The 25,345-nt window shown below is 45.6% G+C and overlaps 1 long non-coding RNA gene across 1 annotated transcript; it reads right to left on the bottom strand.

The window, feature by feature from the left end:
* Positions 1 to 1,674: 1,674 nt before the first annotated feature.
* Positions 1,675 to 25,019, bottom strand: LOC118969670 (uncharacterized). Its single transcript, XR_005057539.2, has 3 exons — positions 19,642 to 25,019; positions 17,392 to 17,486; positions 1,675 to 4,814 (listed from the first exon to the last, which is right to left on the bottom strand). It is a non-coding gene; the product is annotated as an uncharacterized lncRNA (long non-coding RNA).
* Positions 25,020 to 25,345: the final 326 nt, after the last annotated feature.

Raw genomic sequence — 25,345 nt, 5'->3', positions numbered from 1 at the left:
CATTCTTTTAGGCCCCTTCAAAACACTTTTATTTGAGAGAATGTATCTTCTCAATTCCACCTCTCTAAGGAATAACAGTAGTGATAGCAAATGCTTGCATAGTTCTTTTCCATGCCAGGCACTGCTCTAAGCAATTTACATGTATCATCTCACGTAAGCATCACACCAACTCTAAAGGTGGAGAGTGTTGTTACCATTGCCCTGTTATACACGAGGAGATGGCAGTTCAGGAAGTTAAGTAATTTGCCCAAAGCCACACAGCAAGTAGGTGGTGGCGTCAGGCATTTACTTTCCTAGACTTCCTTCACTTGGCAGCAGGAGTGTGCCATAGGACCCACCAGTCAGAGGCGCCCGGTTTCAGAAGCTGGTAATGCCATCAAGGGTGGTGGCTGAGACATCTAGCTTCTGGGCAGCAGGGGCACAGGTTCTGGTGGAGAGTCTGGTCCCCATCTAGGCTGCAGGGCTGCACCACTGCCTGCCTGGGTGCCTTTCCAGGCAACACAGCTGCTCTCAATTCCCCAGCTTCTGGGGGTGCCCTAGTATTAAAGACTCCATGTATTTTTCCTTCACATCTGTTGTCCAGGCTTAATTCAGAATAGCACCCCAAAATATACAATGATCCCAATTTAATAAATTCCTTTTCTACTTGAATTGGCTATAGTGGTCTTCGTAATTTGCAGCTAAGAATGTGTCTGAGACAAAAGACTCTTCAGAATCAGACTCCTTCCTTCCTACTTTCCTCATCTGCCTCCTCTCACCAAGGCTCTTACCTCAGTTCTCTGAAAACAGAAGGCTGTTAGATGCCTCCAGGTCTTTGCACAGGTTTTTCTTTCTTTCCAAACTCGAGCCAGCCTCCTCCAAGCCCACTTCTCAGCTTGGCCTCAGCCTTGGCGGTAAAGCCTTGAACTGACACTAACAGTTCCTTCAGGCTCAAGGCTGCATCCTCAGGCTGACCCTGCCTGCCTACAGTGCCGGCCTGAGAGAACGCTAGGCTGCCCGAAGCATTTACTGTGAGTTTCAGTAAAAACCTGAAGACAGGGCATCTGTCTTCCGGTCTCTGCGGGAGGGTAGGAGGCAATCTTCAGTATGCACCACTTAACAAGCGCAGATGGTGCTCACACGGACTAACACGCTTTTCCAGGTCTGGGTGATTTCTTATTTCCCTGACTCTGCTCATCCTGCCCCCTCCCTCACCCCTCATTCTCCCTTTAACACACCCTGCCGCCTCAGCCCAAATCGGAACGGTGCTCAGCTCTTTCCCCTACTGTCAGCAGTTCCTGAATAAAATCTGTTTTCACCACTTACCTAATGCCTGGCAGAGTTTATCTTTGATGGTGCTCAGTGAAGTGTCCTACCCAAAACACCACTCTTGAGAAACACAGATCTTTGTTTTCAAAACAAGGTCTTATGGGGTGTGTTCACTGGGCCAATTCATCAAGACATACAGTATTTCCACCTGTATCTAACACTTTAGTGTAAATGTTCATATAGAACCAAAGAAAAAATGATAATGAATGATAATTTAAGAATTAATCATTGAAATGGTGTGAAGCGGAGAAAGCAAAGACATTCTGATTTGCAGTGGCCAAAGCAAAACATGTACAAAGACCATGAGAACATGGAGGAAGAGGAATTTGGTATGACTACAGGTGTGTTTAGAAAATACTTTATTGAGATATAATTGAAACATGATAAACCACATGTATTTAAGGTATACCATTTGGTAAGTTTGGGCATACGTATACACCTGTGAAATCATCACCACAATCAAGGTGATGAACGCATCTATCATCCTCTTCATCCCCTCCTCCCTCCCACTCACTCCCTTACCCATTCCCCAAGCAACCATTGACCTATTTTCTGTCACTGTAGATTAGTTTGCATTTTTTAGTTTTATATATACATATATATATATGAAATCATATAGTATGCATGTGCCCTTTCTTTGAACTGCCTTCTTTTACTCAGCATAATTATTTTGAAATTAACACATGCCAATTTACATATTAATAGTTCATTCCTTTTTTACTGAGGGTAGCATTGCATTGTATGGATATACCATAATTTATTTATATATTTATCTGTTAATAGACATTTGGGTTATTTCCAGTTTTTGATTATTGCCAATAAAGCTGCTGTGAACACTCGTACAAATTTTGGTGTAAGCGTAGGTTTTCATATCTCTTGTGTATATACCTAGGAGTGGCATTGTTGGGTCATATGATAACTCTGTGTTTAATCTTTTGAAAATCTGCCAGTTTGTTTTTCAAAGCAGCTGCTTCATTGTACTTTCCCATCAGCAGTGTGAGAGCTCCAGTTTCTTAACATCCTTGCCAACGCTGCCTTTTTGATGATAGCCATCCTTGCAGGTGTGAAGTGGTATCTCATGTGGTTTTGCTTTGCATTTCCCTGATGGCTAATGATGTTGAGCTTATTGCACGTTTTCTTTGGAGAAATGTCGATTCAGATCCTTTACCCATTTATATAACTTTCTTGAAATGATAAAATTGTGGACTTCAAGACTTACTATAAAGCTACAGTAATCAAGTACTGGCAAAAGAACAGACAGAAAGATCAATTAAACAAAATAGAGAGCCCAGAATTAGACTCACATAAATACAGTCAACTGCTCTTTGACAAAGGAGCAAAGGCAATTCAATGGGGCAAAGACAGTCTTTCAACAGATGGTGCTGGAACAACTGCCTGTCCACATGCAAAAAAATGAATCTAGACACAGACCTTCTCCCTTCACAAAAATTAACTCAAATGTTCACAGACCTATCTGTAAAATGCAAAAATATAAAACTGCTAGAGGATAACCCAGGAGGAAATCTAGATGACTCTGGGTTTGGCCATGACTTTCTAAATATACACCAAAGGCATGATCCATGAAAGAAAGAATTGCTAAACTGTACTTTTTTAAAATAAAAAATTTCTGCTCTGTGAAAGACATGTCAAGAGAATGAGAAGACAAACCACAGACTGGGAGAAAACATTTGCAAAAGACATATCTGATAAAGGACAGTTGCCCAAAATACACAAAGAACTCTTGTTTTTCACTACAGTGAAAACGCATTCATGTGTGACTTGATTACTTTCTTTAAAAAAGTCATTATGACATTTCAAGACAGGGCAGTCCCAGTCCAGGAGAGGCATAGGCCGGCTCTTCAGATGATGGGAATCGAATTCCTATTTTTCTTTTAATCACGGAGGCAATGACCAAACAATTAAGCTGACAAGTTGAGGGAAAGAGATGTGGGAGGAAAACAAACCATACAACTATAAACTGGAAGATTAGTTCACAAGTAGCAGGAAAAAGAACTCAACAATAAGAAAACAAACAACCTAATTGAAAATGGGCAAAAGACCTTACCAGACACCTCCCAAAGAAGATATACATATGGCAAACAAGCATATGAAAAGGTGCTCCACATATGTCATCAGGAAAAGACAGGTTAAAACAATGAGATACCACTACACACCTATTAGAATGGTCAAAATCCAGAATTACTGACACCACCAAATGCAGACAAGAATACAGAGCAACAAGAACTCTGGTGTGAATGCATCGCTGGTATGAATGCAAAGTGGAATAGCCACTTTGGAAGACAGCTCAGTGATTTCTTAATTAAAGAAACTAAACATGCTTTTACCATATACTCTAGCAATTTCTCTACTTGGTATTTAATACCAAAGGAGTTGAAAACTTATGTCCACACAAAAGCTGCATATGGATCTTTATAGAAGCTTTATTCATTATGGCCAAAACTTGGAAGCAACCAAGATGTCCTTCAGTAGATGAGTGGATAAAAGAACTGTGGTACATCCAGTCAATAGAGTATTATTCTGCAGTAAAAGGGAGAAATGAGCTATTAAGCCATGAAAAGATATGGAGGAAATAAATGCATATTATTAAGTGCATACTATTTAGTGAAAGAAGCCAGTTTAAAAAAGCTACATGATGTCTGACTCCAACTATATGGCATTTTGGAAAAGGCAAAAGTACAGAGATAGTAAAAAAAGGTCAGTGGTTGTTAGGGAACAGGGGAGAGGAAGGAATAGGCGGAGAGCAGAGGATTTTTAGGGCAGTGAAACTATTCTGTGGTGGGCAGCAGAACTACTACAATGGTGGATACATGTTATTTAAAATTTGTCCAAACCCAGAGGGTGTATAGCATGAAGAGTGAACCTAATGAAAACCATGGACTTTGGGTGATAATGATGTGTCAGTGCAGGTTCATCAGTTGTAACAAATACACTGCTCTGGTGGGGGATGTTGATAATGGGGGAAGCTATGCATCTGTCAGGAAGGAGGTATATGGAAAATCTCTGTATTTTCTGCTCAATATTGCTGTTACCCTAAGACTGCTCTAAAAAAAGTCTATTTTTAAAAAAACACAGAGTGCAAATTAAGTTGTGATGAGTAATGGCAGAGTTCAAATCCCCATTCTGGTACTAACTGTTTAAAAAGAAACAAACCAGATCGCTCTCAAAATGTTCTTGTGTCTTTTCCTGAAAGTGATTATCGCACAACTTCCAAAGCCCACCTCAAGTCCTGTCTCCTGTGCGTAGATTTCTTTGATCAAGATCAGCCCTAAATGTTGTTTATTCTGATTCAGATTGCAAACCATCGAAGGCATAACTTTGTGTTACACATGTTTATGTCCCTCACATACAAAGTTCAGGGCTTGTTTTGTTGTCTGATGGGTCTGAATTTAGATGAGCTCTGAACCTTGGTTTCTTCATCTGTAAATTAGGCCTAATAATAATGACACTGAAGGTTTGTTGTGAGGACTAATTAAATGTGCTTCAACCTGTAAACAAAGAAAAGATAAACATTAATGAGTAGACTGGCTGATTAGATTAAAGATTAGAGCTGTTTATTCCCCTCGAATATTATTTCTAGTGATACTAAAAATCTAGGTGTCAATCCCTAAAGTCACTAGTTTTTTTCCTGCTCCTTGTGAACTAATCTTCCAGTTTATAGTTGTATGGTTTGTTTTCCTCCCATATCTCTTTGCCTCAACTTGTCAGCTTAATTGTTTGATCATTGCCTCCATGATTAAAAGAAAAATAGGAATTCGATTCCCATCATCTGAAGAGCCGGCCTATGCCTCTCCTGGACTGGGAGCCGCCCTGTCTTGAAATGTCATAATGACTTTTTTAAAGAAAGTAATCAAGTCACACATGAATGCGTTTTCACTGTAGTAAGGGCATTTTAAACTCTTGGGCTGGGATCCAACCCTGCAGATCCTTCCATGCCCATCTCTACAGACCCACTGGGGGTAAGATGCACGGCTCCATAGCTCTGTCACTACCGCTGTGTCTTCTGAATTAACCCTGAGGGCCTGATGGGTGTCCCCATTTCACTGAAGAGCCAGTTGTGCGGCAGAAGGAACCCAGCAGAGGATATTCCAGTCAGGGAATTTTTCTCGTGGCCTTAATAACAAGTAGCCTCTGACATTTACCTCCTGGGTAAGTGGGAAAGGATCTTAGGTCCAAATAGCGAAGAAAGAGATAACAGACCACTGTAGGCTATTTTCATCTCACAGCTCTAAACAATTTCCAGCGGCAGATGTTAAAATATCCAGACTCCATGGGGAACAGAACAGATGACATTATTCATCCTGCCTGTGCTGGTCTGAGGCCCTCTGCATTCATAGTATTTGATGACTCATGTGGAGCAACCTTGCCTATGCTCACAGGCTGCATTCAATTCACTTCGGCATATAAAACCTTTTACAGAGTCACTGTGGGCCAGACCTCTATGCTTGGGATATACAAACATGAACAAGTTCCAGCAGACCCTCTGGAGTTCCCAGTTAGCAAACAAGCCAGGTGGACAGCCCCTGCCCAAGGGAGCCTGCGGAGGGGTGAGTGGGCTGAGATCCAGTCTGTGCTCCTATTTCCAAGCCATGTGTCTGGCTAGGGAGGAAGGGGTGACTTTTTCTAACATGCACGGAGCAACGTGTGATCCCAGCAGCTCTGGACCGAGGTACAGGTTTAGAATTCATTAATACACGAAGGTAAGTGCTCTAATAGAGGCAGATATCAACAGCCATGAGAAGGAAGGAGAGAACAGGCGAGCCTCCCTAGGGAAGGAGTTAAGGAGAGTGACAGGGAGGGAGGGCCATTTCAGGAGGGCCATGGAGGAGAAACAGGAGTTCACCCCATAGAACTGGTGAAGGAAAGGCAAACAGGGCTGGAAAAACAGTAACAAAGATGCAGAGGCTTGGCAACACAAGGCCTGTTTCTAGAACAGGGAGTTGTACAACCCTGCTGTTGGAGATGAGGCCAGAAGGTAGGCAGGGCCAGATGGTACAGGCCTTAGAAGCCACACTGAGGATACTGGGCTTCAGCCTATAGACCGGTGATTCTCAAGCTTTGGTGTAATCTAAAACAAGTGGAAGGCTTGTTACAAGTGTGGTTTCCTTGGCCCAAGCCACAGAGATGAGTTCTGATTCAGCAGGTCTGTGGTGGGGGGGGGGGTCCAAGAGTGACTTTTTTCAATGATTTCCCACTGGATTTTGATACAGTGGTCAGGGGAGAAGCGGTGCTGAGCTTGGAGGGTTTTCAGAGCAGTTTAGGCAGCAGAACGTCTGCTGTGCCTGCTGATGCAAAGACCACACTGCAAAGTGGAGAGTGGGGGCTGCTGGTGAATCCCCTTTTCCAGTGCATGCTCTTAGAAAGCTATTTCAGGGCCCAGCCCTTACTTAACTCACCCCCAAGTGTGCGGGTCAGGTGATAGTTAAAAATGTGAAGAAAGCAGACAAGAGGGTTAAAGGAAAGGATTTCAGGTCAGCTTTACCACCTGTGAGTTGGGTCACTTCAGGCGAATCCATTTCCCCTCTGGGTCTCTATTTGTACACCAGCAGGAGTTCTCTCACCATACGGGTCAAGACTTTGAATGCTCCTAGCGAGAGGTTCATTGCATACGAGGATGACATATGACAACAAAATAAACTCTAATAGTGGAAATTGGAATAGGTTCAGAGTTGTTTTAGGGAAGGGAAATTCTTTCTGAAACGTTCTCAGGCTTGTCTGAGTGCCTCATAGCTCCCAGCATGGTGCACTCTACCTAGTAGGCACTCAATACATTTTGCTTAATAATAAACAGCATCTAGTGTGTCAGAGTTGGCTTTTCAGGCTCAGCACAATTGAAACTCCTCCTCTGTGCTTTATCCGACCTATGATCAGCAGGCATTTAATATGGTGACCCTCCTATTATCCAGACTTTATTGACTATCTGGATGTTTATCAGTTTGCATATTGGAAGAGCCTGCCAGAAGTTAGGATGTGGTTAGTGCAGAACAATGCAGTAGACATGTTGGCTCACTGGTGGTCAAGGAAAGGCCAGAGTGGAAGCAGTGACTAGGAAGGCCATGCATTTGAAGATGCTTCTCAGGTGAGGCAGAAGCTATTGAGGTCCTGTCTGCATTTCCAGGCTGCTCTTTCCAGCGGCTCGCACCTGCATCCTTGTGGCTGAGGACTCTGGTACCAGAGCCTGTCCTACTTGTGAGTGCAGCAGGCAGAAGGTGTCAGGGAATTATTGCCATAGCCACTGCAAAAAAAAAAAATATTGATGGGACTAGGTGTTTGCCTCAGCTCCCTTGCTCCTGGGATGGGTTAACTGTCTCCCAGAGATCCCCCGGGGTAGGGGTTAAGCTCCAGATGGGTGCAGTGGTGGCTTGCATGAGCACGCGTACTTCCTCCCCAGCTCAGCCCTCCACTGGTGTTTCCTGGGACCATCTCCAGACAAACCACCTGTCCTGGGATCCTTGCTGCAGGTGCTACTTTTGGGGGAAGCCCAAATAAGACATCAATCAGGCCACTGGGAGTGTGATCACTGAGGTCATTGATTTGTAGTTGGGGACTAACAAAAGACAGGGCCACCATGGGGCTTACAAAGCTACAGAGGACAAAGCTGAAGAGTCCCACATAAAGAGAGGTGAGCACAGGGGAGACTCATGGGGGTGAGGTCAAGGAGGAGGGGGAAGCCTAGGTGGATATTTACCCTGGCCTTGACCCGGTGATTTGTATTAGACAAACATTATCAAGCCACGACACTAAACCTAGGAAGATGTCATCTCAATTTTGCAGGTTAGGAAACCATGACTGAAGGAAGTTAAATAATTTGCTTTCGATCATGTGACTATGGAGTGGCATAGAGAAGGATTCAAACTCAGGCCTCTCTGGTGCCAAAGTCTACACTCTATTCCTCAGAGCTCACCTAACAGTGCACACATAATGAGTAACTAAGAGTGACTAGTATGGTCTTTATGAAGAAGAGCCAGTGGTTCCTCAGGCCAGGCCAGGTTTCCCAGGGAGGGGCGACCTTGGGGAAGTTGAGGTCAGCCACACTGATTCGCAGCAGATCAGGAAATTGGATTGGTCTATGGCCCTAGCAGTTATCTGGCCCAGGGGAACTGAATGAAAACAGGTAAACTCAGACCCATGTACAGTCTAGGTACAAACCTGTTGACCAGATATTCATGTTAGTTGGTATATTAGTTTCCTATTGTTGATGTAACAACTTACCACAAACTTAGTGGCTTCAAACAACACATATTTATTTTCTTATAGTTCTGGAAGTCAGAAGTCTGAAATCTGTTTCACTGGTCTAAAAAGCAAGGGGAGAGCTACTTCTGGAGGCTCTAGAGGGAAATCTATTTCCTTGGCTTTTCCAGCTTCTAGACACCTACCTCATTCTTCGCCTCCTCGTCTGTCTGTCTTCAAAGCCAGCAGCCTCACCTCTTCCAGTCTCTCTCTCTGAATCTTGCTACTGACTCTTCCTTGGGAGAACATTTGGCTTGTCCAGGTAGCTCAGGATCATATCCTCATCTCAAGATTCTCATTAATCACATGCAGAGCCTCTTTTGCCGTGTGAGGTAACATACGTACAAGTTCCAGGGATTCAGAGGTGAACGTCTTTGGGGAGCTATTATCCTGCCTCCCACAGTTGGCCAGTTTTTTTCTCTCCTCTCCAGCAGGGGAGGATGTGTGTAAGGCCAGTCTGTGATCAGAGGTTGCTTGGGGGACATGAGGCCAGAGCACCGGGGTGTGGATGGCCTCCAGGGACGGGGTCAGCTGCCAACTATGAGCGAGCTGGATGCCAGTCCTCCACCCAACAAACAGGGAGTGGGAACTGCTGACCCTCAGCCCTCCCTTTCTTGTAGCTGCCTTGCATTTTCAGCAGGCAGACCACAGACTGACTGCCGTTCCTGCTCTCCACTTACAGATTTGGGTGGCTCCTAACTCCCCACCGCTGGCACGTTTACACATCATCTTTTGTGGTTGCTTGATGGGACCGTCCCATCTTGGGTCCCCTTTAAATGTGCCCGTTCACGTGGTCTGACAGCCCCACGTTACATACCAGTCTCTCGGGACAGCGCTGGACCCAGCTAGTTGCCCAGGACCCTGCTGCTCCTTGACTGTCTCTCCCTATCTCTCTGACTTCTGAGCATATACGCCAGGTTCCAGAACCCACTCTGCCCTTCCTCTGTGATTTTGACAAGCTGTTAGGACTTCTTTTTTGAACTGTGCCCAAATAATCCCATCCATTATGTGTTGATTTTTATGAATAACCTTGTCTCAAGTTTCCAGAATAACTTCAGTCTCAAACGTATTGACCTTTAAAAAAAAAAAACCGATTCACAGTTATTTGTGTTTCCCATTCAGTGTCTATGTCTCCGAAATTCATTCAAAGAATGTTCTGTGAGAACCTGTTCATGTGCCAGGCACTGGGTATGGGCCTGGGAATACAAGGGTAAGCAGACTTGCCCCTGATCTCATGGTGCCCAGAGACCGGTACGGAAGGTGGATCTTTATCAGATAATCACACTTATAAATGTGTAATTAAAAATGGAGGTAATTGCTCTTAAGGAAAGAAACATGGTTAATGAAAATCCAGAGACCTGACCTAGATTGGAGATCCTCAAGGGAAATTTTCCTGGGAAGTGCTATTTGAACTGTGATCATCGGGTGGGTGGAGGGGACAGCTGGGGGAATCTGGGAGGTTAGTGAGGCTGTAGGCAGAGAGGGATAGACAGAGAGCAGGGGTCAAGATGATGCAGCAGAGGCAGGCAAGGACCGAGGGAAGGGTTCTGAGTTTCATTGCAGAGCATGAGGTTTTTACATAAGGGGAAGGTGGTGATGCAGTCAGACTTAGATGCTGAAACCATCATCTGGTTAGAGCCTGAAGAACAGACTTTGGGGAAGGAGAGGGCAGAATTGGTGCAGAGAGAGCAGTTAGGAGACTCGCAGTAACAGAATTGAGACATGAAGGTGACTTGGCCAGCAGCGTGGTAGCAGTGGAGGAAAGAAGTGTTTGGTTCCCTATAATTTGGAGGCAAAACCCAGAAGTTTGTATATGGGGGAAAAAGAGTGGAAGATTTCAAAGATATAAACTCCTATTAACTGAATTGATGTTTATGTTCAATCGCAAGGAAACATTTTTAGAAGGATGGAATGCCCACTCTTGTGTATTTTACGACAGGCTTAAGAAGAACAGCTGCTTTCAGCATGAGAGTGTTGCACATCCTCATGAACCTTGGACATGACTGTGGTGGTGGCTGCCGGAAGAAGTTCACATATTCAAGTTCAAGTCCTTGGGTGGCCTCTACGGTTGCCACTTCTACGGCCAGAACCCTTCTAACATTCTTTGTGGTAGGGGAAGAGCTGTCTTTAAAACCAAACCACCAGCCAAAGCCGGCTGTCCTTAGAGTGAGAGGTTTATAATAAATCAGAGAATTCTGGGAATCCAGCCCCAAGAATGCTGGTCCCTTTTCCCACTTGTGACTGTCTTCTGAACTTTAGGATTTGGCAGTCATTCAAACCAAATAACTCTGGGGTGCAAAAGCCAATGGAGTCCAGAACAGTCTCTGCTTCACTGTTTGAGATTAGTGTCTACTGGGCATCTCAGAATCCTTGCTCTTTTCCCTTTTTAGTTAGAACAGATTCTCTGGCATAATGAGATTCTGCATGAACATTTATTTCTCAATCTGCTTTTCTGTAACAAGGCATTTGGTTGCTTCATTGGGAGAGGATTTACAAGCTCTCACGCTTGAGTCCCTGATCCTGAGTATCCTAGTGGCACCACTTGCATGTGCTAATTAGAGTCCCTTGCTAATGAGAGTGGGTCCTTCTAGGAACATGGTGTCAGATTCTGCTACCCAAGGGTCAGAGACCTGGCCTCCCGAACAGCAGAGGGGTAGTGGGGGAGAGGAGTGTGCACCCTGGGATGAATGCAGAAGGATCCCAAATGGAGCATGGCCAGTGAGTCCACACTGGGCCACTACATTTGCTCAATTACACATTATGAAAAAGGGGGAGGAATGAGGAAAGCAAATGAAGACTAACAACTACTGCATCCAATGCACATCTAAGGCTCCAAAATCTCATAGTTGAGATCCATGCACACCTAAGTCCTGGTCTCCTGTTTCATTATCACCATCTGCAATTCTCAAGCTGTGCTTTGAATCATGGTGGGTAGGGGCTTAGTGGGTGGGGGTGTTAACAAACTAATGTCTTCAGTAATGCTTTCATTCATTGCCTCATGATATGTGAGGTCCCCCAACTCACTCTATTTGTATTTAACCTGGTGGTTCGTAAGGCAAGCTATGGCCACTTTAGTTCTGTCCCTTGTTGTGTCTGTCCAACACACCCTTCCTCCCAAGAAGGCGCTCACCATGTTTGGTTTTTGAGCTTGGTCTCTACACCCTGTCTTAGCACTGGAACCTCATGCCTTTTAAGAATGTGGACACTCACCCCTTTAACTCTCTCCCTTCTGGCCTCCCCCAATTTCAGCTTCTAGGAGCTTGGTCAGTGCCTCCCCGCCCCCCTCGGGGGTTGTGGGCAGATACATCTTCATAAGCGATCTGTGAGGTAGGAACGAATATGTTCCCCACTTTACAGGTGAGGAAATTAATGCCCCAAAAGGTTAAATGGTCCATGTAAGACCACCCAGTGCTGGACTTTACCTTTTTTGGTTCTGTAATCCAAAGAATTCATTATTCTAATTTATAGCAATTATGATTACCCACTTACTCAGATGGAAAGGATTAATGAGATAAAGATGCAAAGTTAGTGAGGCTAGCACAGATAAGGCCCAGGTCACTGGGAGCCAACGGAATAAATGTGGGCATTAAACATTACCCCAAGTATTTTATATTAGTTAGCTCTGGCTGCTGTAACAAAGAGTCCTAGATTTAGTGGCTTAAACAATAGAGATTTATTTTCTCACAGTTCTGGAGTTGGAAGTCTGAGATGAGGGTGCCAGCAAGGTCAGGTTCTGGGGACACCCTCTTCTTGGCTTGATCACATGGCAGACCTCTTCTGTGTCTCTTCTTATAAGGAATCTAATCCCACAGTATCAGGGCCCCACGCTTGAGATCTCAGCTAATCTTAATTACTTCCGTATGGGTCCCACCCCCAAATATAGTCGCATTGGGAATTAGAGCTGCAATTTATGAATTTGGGGGGACATGATTCAGTCCATAGAGTATTTCTAGAGAAATCAATAAATCTTGAAACATCTGTTTTTTTTGGGTTTTTTTTGGCACATTCCTTCGCAGTAACTCGTTTCTCTGCTCAACTTCCCTTCCTGAGACAGGGCGGAGCGAGGGGCACCTTTCCTTCCGGACCCTACCCTCAGGCTTCAGAAAGGTTATCCAAATAGACTGTAATTGTGTCTTTCAAAGGTTTGTCCTGCTCTTGGGTTGGTTAGTCATAAAAATGCTTCAGGAATTCCCAGAGAAACCCCTCTCCCCGCCAGGCCACAAATTCTAAGAAGCTGGCTTCTACCTTGGATTCAACGCTCTGTTCCATAGTTCTTCTGCCAATCTTTCCATCCTAAGAAAAGGGAGAAATAAACTGCAGGTGGATTTTCTTATCCCCGGAGTCATTTCACATGTTAGGTAAAGAGGGTGTTGGGAAACACCCCAAGTGCAGGCCTGAAGGACTCATTCCAGTGATAACAATGGCCTCCAAAGGCATTCTTCATGGTGTGAGGTCAAAGGTTTAGCTTCTCTTTGAAAGATCGATCATAACTTCCCATTTTTGTCCTAAGAGGCTTTTTTTCTTTTATTAAGTAGTTAGAAGTCTGGGCTTACTGAGAAAATCCTAAGAGGCCCTTATTGTAATGCTTTCAAGAAGTTTTAAGTGTAGCTATAGCAGCAGAGCTATAGCTTTCTTTTGGAGAGAAAAACTTAGAACATTTTAGGGACTTGAACCAGGAAAATTCCAGTTGGGAACTTTCTAGAACAGGCTGGGCAGTATAAGGATGAGAACCCATAGGAAGGAAGCCCCATGGTCTTTCTATTTTGGCTTCGGCCGCAGCCCGGAGGGTAAATCCCATCTCTGTCGCTTACCGCTTTGTCACCAAGTCACCCTTGCCGAGCCTCACTGTCCTCAGCACAGCCCTGGGAGGCAGTGCCTCCTTGATTCCGGACCCGGAATGCCTCTCCTCCCTCACTCTAGACCCACCCCGGATAACACCTCTGCACAGGGCTTGGCGCAGATTCAATTACATATTGTATGAAAAGCGCCTGGCACAAGTGTACATTCACTAAATGTAAGTTTTTCTTCCTTGTCCTCCTTCTAAAAATAACCTTAGTCATTCCCTAAAATCTGAATAATGATAACCAACATTTATTTAGCTCTTAGGTGCCAAGTATTATGCTAATAGTAACGATCATTTATGGAGTTCTATGTGTCATATGCTTTATATGCATTATTCTAAATAATTTGCTCAATAAGTTTTATGAGGCAGAGATCATCATTGCCTCCAGTTTACAGATGAGGATCCGCAATGAGAGACTAAATGATTTTTTAAGGCTGTATCACGAGTGAAAACTAGGAGTTTGGCTCCAGGGCCAGTCCTGAGAACTACCTTAGGGAATAAGAAGGGAAGGGCAGAGTGAATGAAAGAGCAAAATGTTTTTAAAAATTTTTTTTTTGCCAAAAATGGCTAAACACTTTTACCTCCAAGCAAATCCCTGTAATAATCCTGTGACATAAGTAGACATACTCTTATTTTACAGAGGAGGTCTGAGAAGTGAAATTTTTTGTCTAGGGGATCTAAATTTCTCAGCAGGTGGTTACATGTCCATGTGGCTTTTCCACTGATAACAATGACATTGTCTGGGGGTTCATGAATATTGCACCAGTCCCAGCCACAAGTGCTAATTTTCTGCTCATATTGTATTTCCTGGGTCAAGGATTCTTCGTGGTGCCGCAGATTCAGGTCCTCACTTATTCTTCCTCCCAAAGTCTCCATCGGGTGCTTCTTAAGCTTTGTCCCCTTCTCATCAATGTCCCCTGTTCTGGGTACAGAGGCCCTGAGCCATCCTCCTCCACCTGCCCTGCACGCTAGCTTCACCGCCTCACCAGTAGGCTCTCCAAAGAGACATTGTGCGCTTCTTCTCCCAGGTACGCCAAACAGTCACGTCTCGCAAAACCATCCTTTCTTCCCTTAAAACGTCAATCAGTATTTTCTCCATAATCCCTGCACCTCAGAGCTGACGCGTGGACATTCCTCGAGACTCTGGTTGTGTCCTCTGATGTCAGACAGTTCCAGCTCTTCCACTTCTTGGCTGTTGGGAACTGGGGCACGTCACTTAGCTCTTTGACCCTCAATGTCCCCCTCTATCAAATGTCATCATACTACATGCACTACCTGCTGTGTGGAGTTGCTGTGAAGCTTAAATTTGATAAAGGATGAAAAGTATTTCGGAATTTACAAAGTGCTAGTTAAAGGCAAGTTGTAGTAAAGACAGACATTGACAGACTGAGTAGCCACTTCATGATTCTTCCCATTGAGCCTTGGCAAGAGGGTTACCTCTGCGCGCATCAACATTTAGGAACACGAGATTCTTAAGTAGAGGGGTTTTTTTTCCTTCTACATAGTATCTGCTTCTTCTAATTACAACAGAACATATTTTAACATTGTGGTGCTTGATGGAATTTTTTTGCAACCTATTACTGATGGAAATGAGAAATCATTTGCCTTCTCCAAATAGATTATAACTGCCTCCCTGTTCCAAATAGAGGAGCTCTGCAGAGTAGCTAGAAATAGAATATCTGTGCCCTGAAAGGCCAGTTCTCTTTTTATAATGTAACCATATTAAAGACAATTTGGAATAAACATAATCCAGAATCCTACTATCTGCATACAACTCTGCGTACTTGCCCGTTAGAGCCAGTTGGCATCCATAAGCAGAGACAGCTTAAGATGGCTGTAATTATAATGTGCATACCATTTGGTATTCTGCCTTTTTTCACTTAAGTTAGAGCAAACATGGCTCCACATTTCTACGTAGCCTCCATATTTATCATTTTAATGGCAAAATTATATTCCAAGGAACTTAATCATAATGGCCTTTGGGTCAGGACTTAGGTTGTCTCCAGGTCTTTCTTTTACTACTATTGAAAGTGTTGCAATGGACAGCTTCTTAAATGCAGCCTTTTGCCTTTGTTGAAAGATAAATTCTCAAGGATAGAATTATTAGCTCAAAGGGTATGAAAAATCTTTCATATTGCAACATATTTGTCTGAAATCATATTTCTATTGTTTTCTGAAGGGATTTCACAAATTATGATGCTATTAGAGATATTGATTTCATTGCAAACATTATAGCATTGATAAATATATTATAAAATTTTACTAATTTCATCGGTGTCAAAGACTATCTTAGGGTTGTTTTCATTTTTTAATTCCATAAAGGAAAGACAATTTTCAAGGGCTACATTTTAGAGGAGAAAGTTTTGGCCCCAGAAGGAGAAATTCAGGCAGCAGATAGTATCTTCATTTAGCACTTTGTCCCTAACAAAATTGAGAGAATGAGTGGTACTCAACCTCCCTTTTAGAGGATGGGAACAGCCAGACCTGCCCCTTGAATCCAGATCACACCCAACCTAGAGTTTGTAGTAGAGTGGATATTCCAAAAATAGTTTACATCTACTTGCTGGAACTCACCAGTAGAGAGTTTCAGTTCGCTGAACTGAATCCATAATAAAAGTTGCCAATATTACAGGAAGGAATGTTAGATTGGCAACATGAAAGTTGATGCTCATCCAACTACTGGCATCTAGACCCAGCCAGAAGGAATTTGCAGGCAAACAGAATCTGGTGTGATATTTATAGCTGGATGGGGGAGCCAGGCCTCTAGCTTTGCTATTTGCATCAGTTCCCAAGGGAACTTGAATGGAAAAAGCCCTTCCCGGTTTTCTCAGTTTTCCATTGTCCATTTGCTAGACACTTTGCGTGAAAGAAGTGATGTAAAACTTGTGAACCAGAATCTTGGACGTAACTCTGACAGTCTCAAATGGAAGGAGTGATTTTAATTCTGAAAGAAGCTTTATCCATTAAAAAAAATCAAATACTCTTTTCACTATTACGTATTCTGGTTCAGGTACTCCTCATAAAGTGCGCAGAAAATGACTTGAGACTTCATTTTGATAAATTAAAAACCAGAAGCAAAATATAAAGGGAAGTGCTTTACTAAGAGAAACATTTAAAAAATTGTTTAAAATGTTCGTGTAAGCAGAGGTGGTTTTAGGCATTTAGGGACATTTAATTGTTCCCCATCCTGGCTTGTCCTTTAATAGCTAACTGTTTTTCTGGTGAGAAGGGAGACTGTGCAGGGAAAAAGTCTTATTTCATCTTAAAAACAATTGTATGAAGCTGATATTGTTGTTCTCGTTTTACAGATGAAGGTACAGGCGCAACGAAGCAAAGGGCCTTGCCCAAGGGTGCAGGACCCAGAAGCCAATCTCCACTCTCTTATTTGAGCCCTTCTATTTTGGCCAAGGGTTTACCTTCTTTCATTTGAAACTGAGCAAATGTTGAAATTCTTTTACCCAGGCCAAAGCAGGGGTCTGGAAAAGGCAGTGAGGATCTCGAGGGTGGAGCAGAAAGGCGCTGCGGAGAACCCCTGGGTGAAGAATGTGTGAACAGCAGGTGGCAGCAGTGGCCTAGGAGTTCGAGGTTATCCCCTCTAGTCCTTTGAAAGCAAGGTTAATACACAACGTGGAAGGCGTGGCTCAGTGCCCACCTGTCTCCCACACCTTCTCCTCCTCCTCCCGCTGAGCCAAGCGGATTATCTGACATCTAGGAGGATGCGCTCCCTTCCCTGCAGCGCATCCCTGGAGAGAGTGGGGGAGGTTGGGAAAGACGACCCAGAAGTCACCATGGAAAGACTGCCATCTAAGATAATGTCACGTATACACAGCTGTGTGATCTTGGCCTGTTGCCCACTCTGTTCCTTGATACCCTTTTCTGTAAAATGGGGATAATAATGGCCACCTGCTTCACAGGTTCATAGAGATGATTGAAGGAATATGATATACACAAAGCGTTAGAACAGCACAGTGAATATAATGCACGCTACTCACGTAGGGAGCTTCATCTTTGCAGTGGACTTTCATACCAATCATCTCATTCCTTCCTCCCTCAGATGTTACACCCAATTACCAGAGAGGCTCCTAGGCTGAGTCAGAGGAAGCAAAAATTAGCATGAGCTTTGGAGTCAGAGGAGGAAGTCAGATTCCTCTGAGGTGTGGGACCACATGCAAGGCACTTAATTAATGACTTGGAGCCTAGGTTTATCTTTAAAATAGTGATAATATAATCTATCTTGTATATTTGTTATGAGGATTAAATAAAATAACATATATGAAGCCCTCTAGTATAGCACCTCTTATGTGAACACTTAAAATCACTGAAAGGATATCTTAAAACATAGAAAAGTTTAAGGAAGGCAAGTAAAGTTACGATCCCACTACCCAGAAAAAACCCTGTTATTATTGTGTTTTTTTCCCCTTTAGTATTGATACCTAATATGGCTGAGGTCACTCCACATTTGTATGAATAACATGCTCAGAGTGCTGCCTCTAAGAAAAGTAGCCAAGCTGGGCCTGCACGTCAGGCAGGGGCTCCAGCCTCCTGTTGAACTGTGTCCCCCGGTCACCGGCCAATGGTGAACAGTCAAACATCAGCGGCCTTACAACCTGCGCCTCCTCACTGGTCCCTCAGGGCTTAGGTCCTCTGCCCAGAGCCCCGGGGTGCAGTGAAGGGAGGAGCCTGGATTCTCCCACAGCCCCTCCAGGCTCGTGACACCCTCATCGTATGACCTCTATGTACCCTCTCCACACTCACAGCTCTGGGCCCAGCCCGCCAGGGTTCTGAGGGGGTGTCTGCCAGGCCCCTTTGCTGCTTCACAGAGAAACCTGCAGTCAAAGAAACAACGAGGCTGGGAGGGGCTGGGGAAGTGGGAAAACCTAGCTGGCTGTGACAGGCAGGGCACGGCACCATATAAGCCTGGGAACATGACCAAAGACCAAAAATGAGGGGGACAGAAGTCAGGAGAGCATTGTTTACTTCACCCTCTTCCCTTTTCTTAAGTATAAGTGAAATCATTATGGGAAAAAAAGAAGGCATCCTTCAAACGCAAAATAGCAATCTGTGTCAGCGGTTAGTGCTTGAGTGGGTGACAGTACCTCCCAGCTGCTATCAGGGGACCTACGACTGCTAAGCGATGCTGCAGGGCCCCAGCAGAGGCCCGACAGCCCGAGCAGCTCCCTGCCTCACACTCAGGCCTCCTGACTCGTGCCAGTCACCTGCCACCAGCCAAGAAGTAACTGATCACCTGCTCATTCTGGCTCTCTTTCTCTTCATGACTTACACGGGCTTCTGTGGAGACTGAACCAACAGTTCACTACACTTGCACGGGGTGCTCTTCCTTCCAGAGAGCTTTACGCCCACCATCTATAAGCACATACATCTGACCAGCCATTCGGGGCTGAAAGCACTGTGCACAGATGGGCTCTGACCTGGAGGGGTCTGAGTTCAACCAATGCAGTTATTATCGGGTATCAGCCGGTCCCCATCCCACCCCTCAGATTACTTGTTCGACTTGTCTAATCCCCAAATCCAGGATCTGTGACCAGGGCTGGTTTCAGACCATAACTGGAGAGAGTGGGGGAGGTTGGGAAAGACGACCTAGAAGTCACCATGGAAAGACTGCTATGTAAGATAATGTCACATATACACAGCTGTGTGATCTTGGCCTGTTGCCCACTCTGTTCCTTGATATCCCTTTCTGTAACAGACCATAACAGACCATAACAGACCTTTAAATTGTGGAGTATACACTTCACATCACATTAGAATGTACCCATACTTCACATTAAATGTAACATTTTTCTTTTTTTGCTGTGGAAAAAAATCAAAAGGGTTTTATTCATTTTTGCTTCTGAAATTATTTAGCTACCACCCATTCATTTCCTATATGATTGGCTATGACTTCTGGGCTGTCATCATACATGCACAGGAAATTAGAATCAGAAAATCAAACTATAGCACGATCTTCAAATATGAAGAATTTATAAATACTGAATTTAAAAATGAATGAAGCTGACATAATATATGTTTCATAGACATTTCACTAAAATACACTAGTTTCAATTTTAGACTTTTCTCTTTGTCTTTGAGAGCCATGAACACTTTTTCTCATCTCATGTGTTTTCAGGGGCCTTTGAAAAAATCTTATCTGCCAGAGGCCCTGTTCCAGTGGAGCCTGCCGACCAGACGGCCCTGCTTGCGGCTGCTAGAAGCCCTTCCCCAGGTTCCGGTCTGCTCCTCACCTCCCTTCTGGTATGTCTCTCACTGCTCGCTCCTGCATGTCTACTCTTGTCTGGCTTTCAGCTGGTCTCCAAGCTGGTCACAAAGCTCGGCTCCTTCTCTGTTTGCTATGAAAAACCCAACCATACTGGACATTTCATGAAGCTGGTTCGCATTCAAATTCTGGCCCCGGAGAGAGGTCACTCGTGTTTCTCCAAACCTTTTGCCATCTGGTTGGCTCCACCCTTTCCACCTGGTGCCCTCTGTCCCTCAGTCCACAGCGTCCAATGTGCCTGTGTGCCTGCGGTGTGGCCACCCCACCCAGGGCAGCTCTCCAGAGAACCTATGTCACATTGTCCCCTCCCCTGTTCTGGCTGCTTCTCTCTCTCTCTCGAAGAGCGGACTGCCAGGAATGGCTGAGCTCCCTCGCCCTTCTGAATTTCCTCTATCTTCTTACACAAGCGTAATCTGACGCAGCCATCCTCTGGAGTGCCCTGGGCAGGAGCCCCTTCCGGCTGCTTCCCTGGGTGACCTCCCCATCCCTCAGGTCAAGGCTTTGGCTTGCCTTTGGCTGTTTTCACTGTTAGAAAGTAATGAACTTTCACTCCTGCTCCTCATCCTACCTCTGTTCCCTTTGACCTTCTACATAGCCCTGAGAGAATCGTCTCTCCAGGGGGCAAATGAGGGGTCACGTGGTAAAGTCCCAGTGGAGACTCAGTCCTCAGCTTTCTCAGGGTCTCTTCCCCTGACAGTTTTTTTATTACTTGGTTTTCTTCAGGGAGGAAAGGCACTGTGCTGTGACTGTCCTTCAGCAAATACACTCTGCTTGGGTGAGTAAACGAGGTCATGGGGGGTGGGACAGAGCAGAGCCACAGTGCTGGGCCACAGGGCCAAGTTCTCCATTAGGCACAGGCGGCCCCCGGCCTAGGGCCCGCAAGGCTTTCTGAGGCCAGTGAAAATGTTTTAATTTCTTTAAAATTAAGAAGACAAAGAACCTTTAGGTCAGGAAAATGTTTTAATAAATAACATTAATATATTTGTCTTCACATCAGTGTAGACATAAAGTATAATTTTACTATTTTCTATTGCAGAAAGGGCCTACTACAGTGAAAATGTGGCCCTGATGGGCAGGGGTCTCCTCCCTGAACTCCATGTCAAAGTCTGTCGAAAGGGATGGTTTTACTACTGGGGAGACAGAGAATTGGCATGTCCTGAATTATGAGTGTCCATCATTCCTGCAACGTGAACCAGATGAACTTATTAAGTGGCTGGTTCTGTCATCAGAGTCAGCAAGGCTCAGGTCCAAATGCAAATTTTAGGGAATTTTCCCTAAGGAGACATACCATGCAGAGTATGTAGCTATTGATTTTCTTCCTGACAAAGGAATAGGGCATAATATTTAATCCCATTTATCATCAAATCAGTCCTTTCTCTCCTATCAAGTCAGTGGGCGTGGGTGCGCTACTCTACCCTACCCATCAGAGAGAAGTCAATACAGCCAGAGACCACACTCCGGGGGAAGGAGGATCAGCTTTCTCTGGCTGGGGTTAGCTTGTTTTCTCCCTTGGACTTTCACCCCAGCTACAGCCCAACCCACAGCTCCTGAAGGGCAGCTGGGCAGTCCTTCAGGCCTTGCAGACTTGCCTGGCTGATCCTCAAACCAGCCGCTTCCACTTGCCCCCTCCCCACTCTCTGAAGCTCATTAGCATTCTCAGCAGGGAAGCAGCATAAAATGGTAAAAGAACTTGAGCTTTGCACAGAGCTGGCCCTGTATTCCAATCCCAGCTCTACCACTTGACGGCTCTGCATCTTTTCTGAGCCTCAGTTTTGTTATCAATGAAAATGAGATTACCTAATTCATATAGTTGTTGTGAGTATCGAAAAAGACAACTTACGCAACGTCCATAGAAGCAGTGGAGATTAGGGTTAGCAGTCTGAAAGCAGGGCCTAGCTAGGGCATGTGTCTAGAAGCTGTGTTTTCACACTTGCGTAATATAAAAAAGCATCGACAGTCTACATCAGCGATCGAGGTGTGCAGCTCTTGGTGCTTTCTCTGTTTGGCATAGAGTTGTTCCCTGCTCTTTTTGTTAGTGACTTGGTCCCATGCATTAATCATCTGCCTTCATGGTTCTACCCATCGGCCCTCTCCACCAGCCATGGGAAGGAAGACAGTGTGGAGAAGTGGGAAATGCTCTGCATAGGAGGTCAGGGACCCTAGATTCTAATGTGGACCTTGCTGTCCTTTAGCTGCAGGATCTTGGGCAACTTGCTTCAACAATCTGGTCTTCAGTTCCATACTCATAAAATTAGGTCTCTGTTTGTGCAATAAGAAATATACCTTGGTCCTTGCCCCTGGCTCCTGACATAGGGGTCTTAAGACCTTTTAAATTTCCTGAGTTATAGCAATGTCTTTTCTCCTAATGAGGGGATCCTTGGTGGGAGCCTGGATGGTGGCTGGTCACCAGAAAGACCGAGCCATGATTGGAGCTGGGGGCTTTCAGCCCCACCTCGCTGTTCTCTGGGAAGTGCAGGGGCCTGGAAATGGGATTAATAACCAACTACGCCTACATGATGTGGCCTCCATGAAAGTCCCAATAGTACCAGGTTTGGGCAGCTTCTGGGTTGGTGAACACATTTATCTGCTGAGATGGTGGTGGCCCTGCATATTTCTGCATATGGCTGTTCATTCATAACTTTTATTATATCCTTTATAACAAACCAGCAAATATAAGCAAGTGTTGCCCTGAGTTTTCTGAGCCATTCTAGCTAATTACTGAGCCCAAGGAGTGGGTCATGGGAACCCCAGTTTACATCTGGTAAGTTAGAAGTAAAGGTGACAACCTGGGACTTGTGACCAGCACCTGAAGTGGGGACAGCTGTGTGCGACTGAGCCCTTCATCTGTAGGATGTGGTGCTAACTCCAGGTAGATAGTGTCAGAACTGAACTGGATTGTAGGAGACCTGGCTGGAGTCAGAGAATCGCTTGATGTGTGGAAAAGCCACACATTTGGTGTCAGAAGTGCTGTGAGTGTGGTAGTACTTTGATTTTATGATTGGGCAAATTCAAAGTTTTTTCACATCAGGAAAAGACCGGAGATCTTTGTTTAAAGGCATTTCGTGACATAGGCCACATTATACGACAAAAACAGGGAGATGGAAAAACTCACTAGTACAGGCAGAGAGTCTGCTACCTTCCTTGAGATCCCCTCAGTTCACACCCTAGAAGCTGCTCACAGCAACCCGGAGTGTGGCCGGAAGGCTCCCGTGCTGCCACGGGCCTGTGTCTTCTCATGCATGCCCTGCTGTGACACTCTAAGGTAAAAACGGGAAAACGGAGCTTCATGGCTCCTGCTGGTGAGACCACCAAAATCCCTCTGGCAAATCCCGGAAAAATCTAGAATTCCTGAGAGCCAGGGGAAATCACAGATTTAAGGCCGGGATCAGACTTCATCACCTCACCCAACGGCAGGTGACATCTAGCTTGAAAATCCCTGTGCTGCCAACTCAGGCCAAGTTCGTGTTCTTTGAAGGTGACCAGCTGAAAAAACAGAATCTTGGGGAGAGAGTTCCTGTGGGGATGTGGGGGCCCAAATGACAACCCCACATTTACTGATAAGCTTGAGGGTGGGGCGGGGGACCATGGGAGAAATACAATTCTGGAACTCCTGTCCTCGCTGTTCCCGCCTGCGCCCTGCTCCTTGCAGTAGTGGAACTCATTTAGCTCAGACAGATGACCTCCCAGGCACATTGCTGAGAATACCCGGAGTAAATCGCTTCCTTCTCCACTCCTGAGAGAGGTCTCCTCTCTCTTGCCTGAATCATAATTCAAGCAGTCTGCTTCCAGTGAGCTGGGATAGATAGAGATCAAGTATGGGGTGTACCAGCGCCCATGGCCTGAGCAAGAAAACATAAGAAACAGAGGAGGGGCTTCTAGGGCAACACAGGGCCTGCTTCAGATACACCTGACCCCCAAAACTTGGACAGAGAACATTTTCATTTCTCTAAACTTAAATAATTATTTGAAGTAGAAACAAGAAAAATATTTTAAATATGATTTTTTTATTCCTAAGATTTCTATTTACACACTGAAGGGTCCCCACCAGTAAGATGGCAAACTTCCGGCTTCTCTTCGGGGTCCTCAGTTCCCGCCGGCGCCACCTGAAGCCCAATCACCTCTCGCCCCCCTCCCAATCCCAGCACCTAGCCAACAGCCACCAGCCCCGTAGAAGTGACACCTCAATCAATTCATGCCCCCCCCTATATAACCCAGCGCCTTTCCCTAATAAAGCGGAACTCTCCGGTGAATTGCTGCTGTGTGTCGCTCCTTTCCTTTCATTGGTGCTGAAACCCGGGAGACGGGACACCCCAACTGGGCCCCGTCTTCCCCCGACACCAGCAGCAGCTTGCCCTCGTCCTCTTTTTCCGGCGCTGGCTCATCACACTCACCACTCCTCTCTGGCCTTTAGGTAAGTTTTCCCCCCGGAGTGGGCCACTCTTCCCCGAGCTATCGCAGTGCCATTGACCGTGATCATCCGGCAAGGCCCTGACGCTCGGGGATGAGGAGGGAACTCTCCCCGCCTCAGGCCTTCACGGCTGCGGCGGACCCTCAGGCCCCTCCCCAAACAGCCATAAATCCCCGCCTCAGGCCTTCACGGCTGCGGCGGACGCTCAGGCACCCCCCTCCAACAGCCATAAACGAGGTGACTCCTTTGTAGATGAGAACGCTCCCTTTCCCCCCTCTCCTCCTTCTGCTCCGTCCGCCGAAAACGCCTAGCGCTAGGTACCTCGAGACTCCGGCACTCTGCCTTCTTAGGGAAGTCTGGGTGACGACCCACACTTCCCAAGAAATTCCGACTCGTATACGAGTTTCCGCAGACCACCAAGGATCATCGGGGACGCCCTTTGTCTCCTTGTGGTCTGCTCCCAGTCCGAGGATCTCCGTTCGTCTTCCCCTGTTTGTCTCCTTCTCTGTCCTTTAGCCATGGGAGCCTCCTCATCCCTCCCTGAAAGTTCACCTCTTGAATGCCTGCTTAAGCATCTGGCTACCCTCTCCCTGACGCCTGATATAAAACCAAAACTTCTCCGTAAATATTGCTCCCAAGATTGGCCGACATACCCCCTAGACAATAACAACCAATGGCCCGCAGGGGGAACTCTTGATCCTAACATCACTCGCGATCTTTTTAACTACTGCCAGCGCCTGAAAAAATGGAAGGAGATTCCCTATATCGAAGCTTTCCGCCTCCTCCTCCCACAGCCCCTCCGCCGCCGCCCCCACAGAAGCCTCCTGTTCACTCCCTTCCCCTTCTTCTCCTACAACAGCCCTTCTCCCTTCCTCCCCAACCATCTCCTCCCCCATCTCACCTCCTCTGCCTTCGTCCCCCGCAGATTAAGCCTGAGCCTTTCAGCTCCCCCTTTAACTAGGTCCCAAGAGCCTCCTCCGTCTTTGCCCTCATCACCTGTTTCTCCCCTGTTAAGGACCGCCTTTATCTTCTCACATGTTTGTAGGGAGAATGGGAAAGCACCTTCCCCCATGTCTGAACGCAGCATGGGAAAGCACAAGCTAGAGAACAACCGGTGCAGTCCTTAGAAGTTATCTGTCCACAAAAACATATCTTGCCAAGACTCCTCACTCTGAAAATAGGGAGACCTTGAAGATGTGTAGAAACACCGCCCCTGCTTCTAGCTATGCCCTTCCCCCACTTGCCGATGTGGCAGGAATAGAAA

Source organism: Manis javanica, chromosome 8 (assembly GCF_040802235.1).
Source record: "Manis javanica isolate MJ-LG chromosome 8, MJ_LKY, whole genome shotgun sequence".
Taxonomy (NCBI): domain Eukaryota; kingdom Metazoa; phylum Chordata; class Mammalia; order Pholidota; family Manidae; genus Manis; species Manis javanica.
Note: the sequence above shows the minus strand (reverse complement) of the source record. Positions and strands in the feature narration are given on the sequence as shown.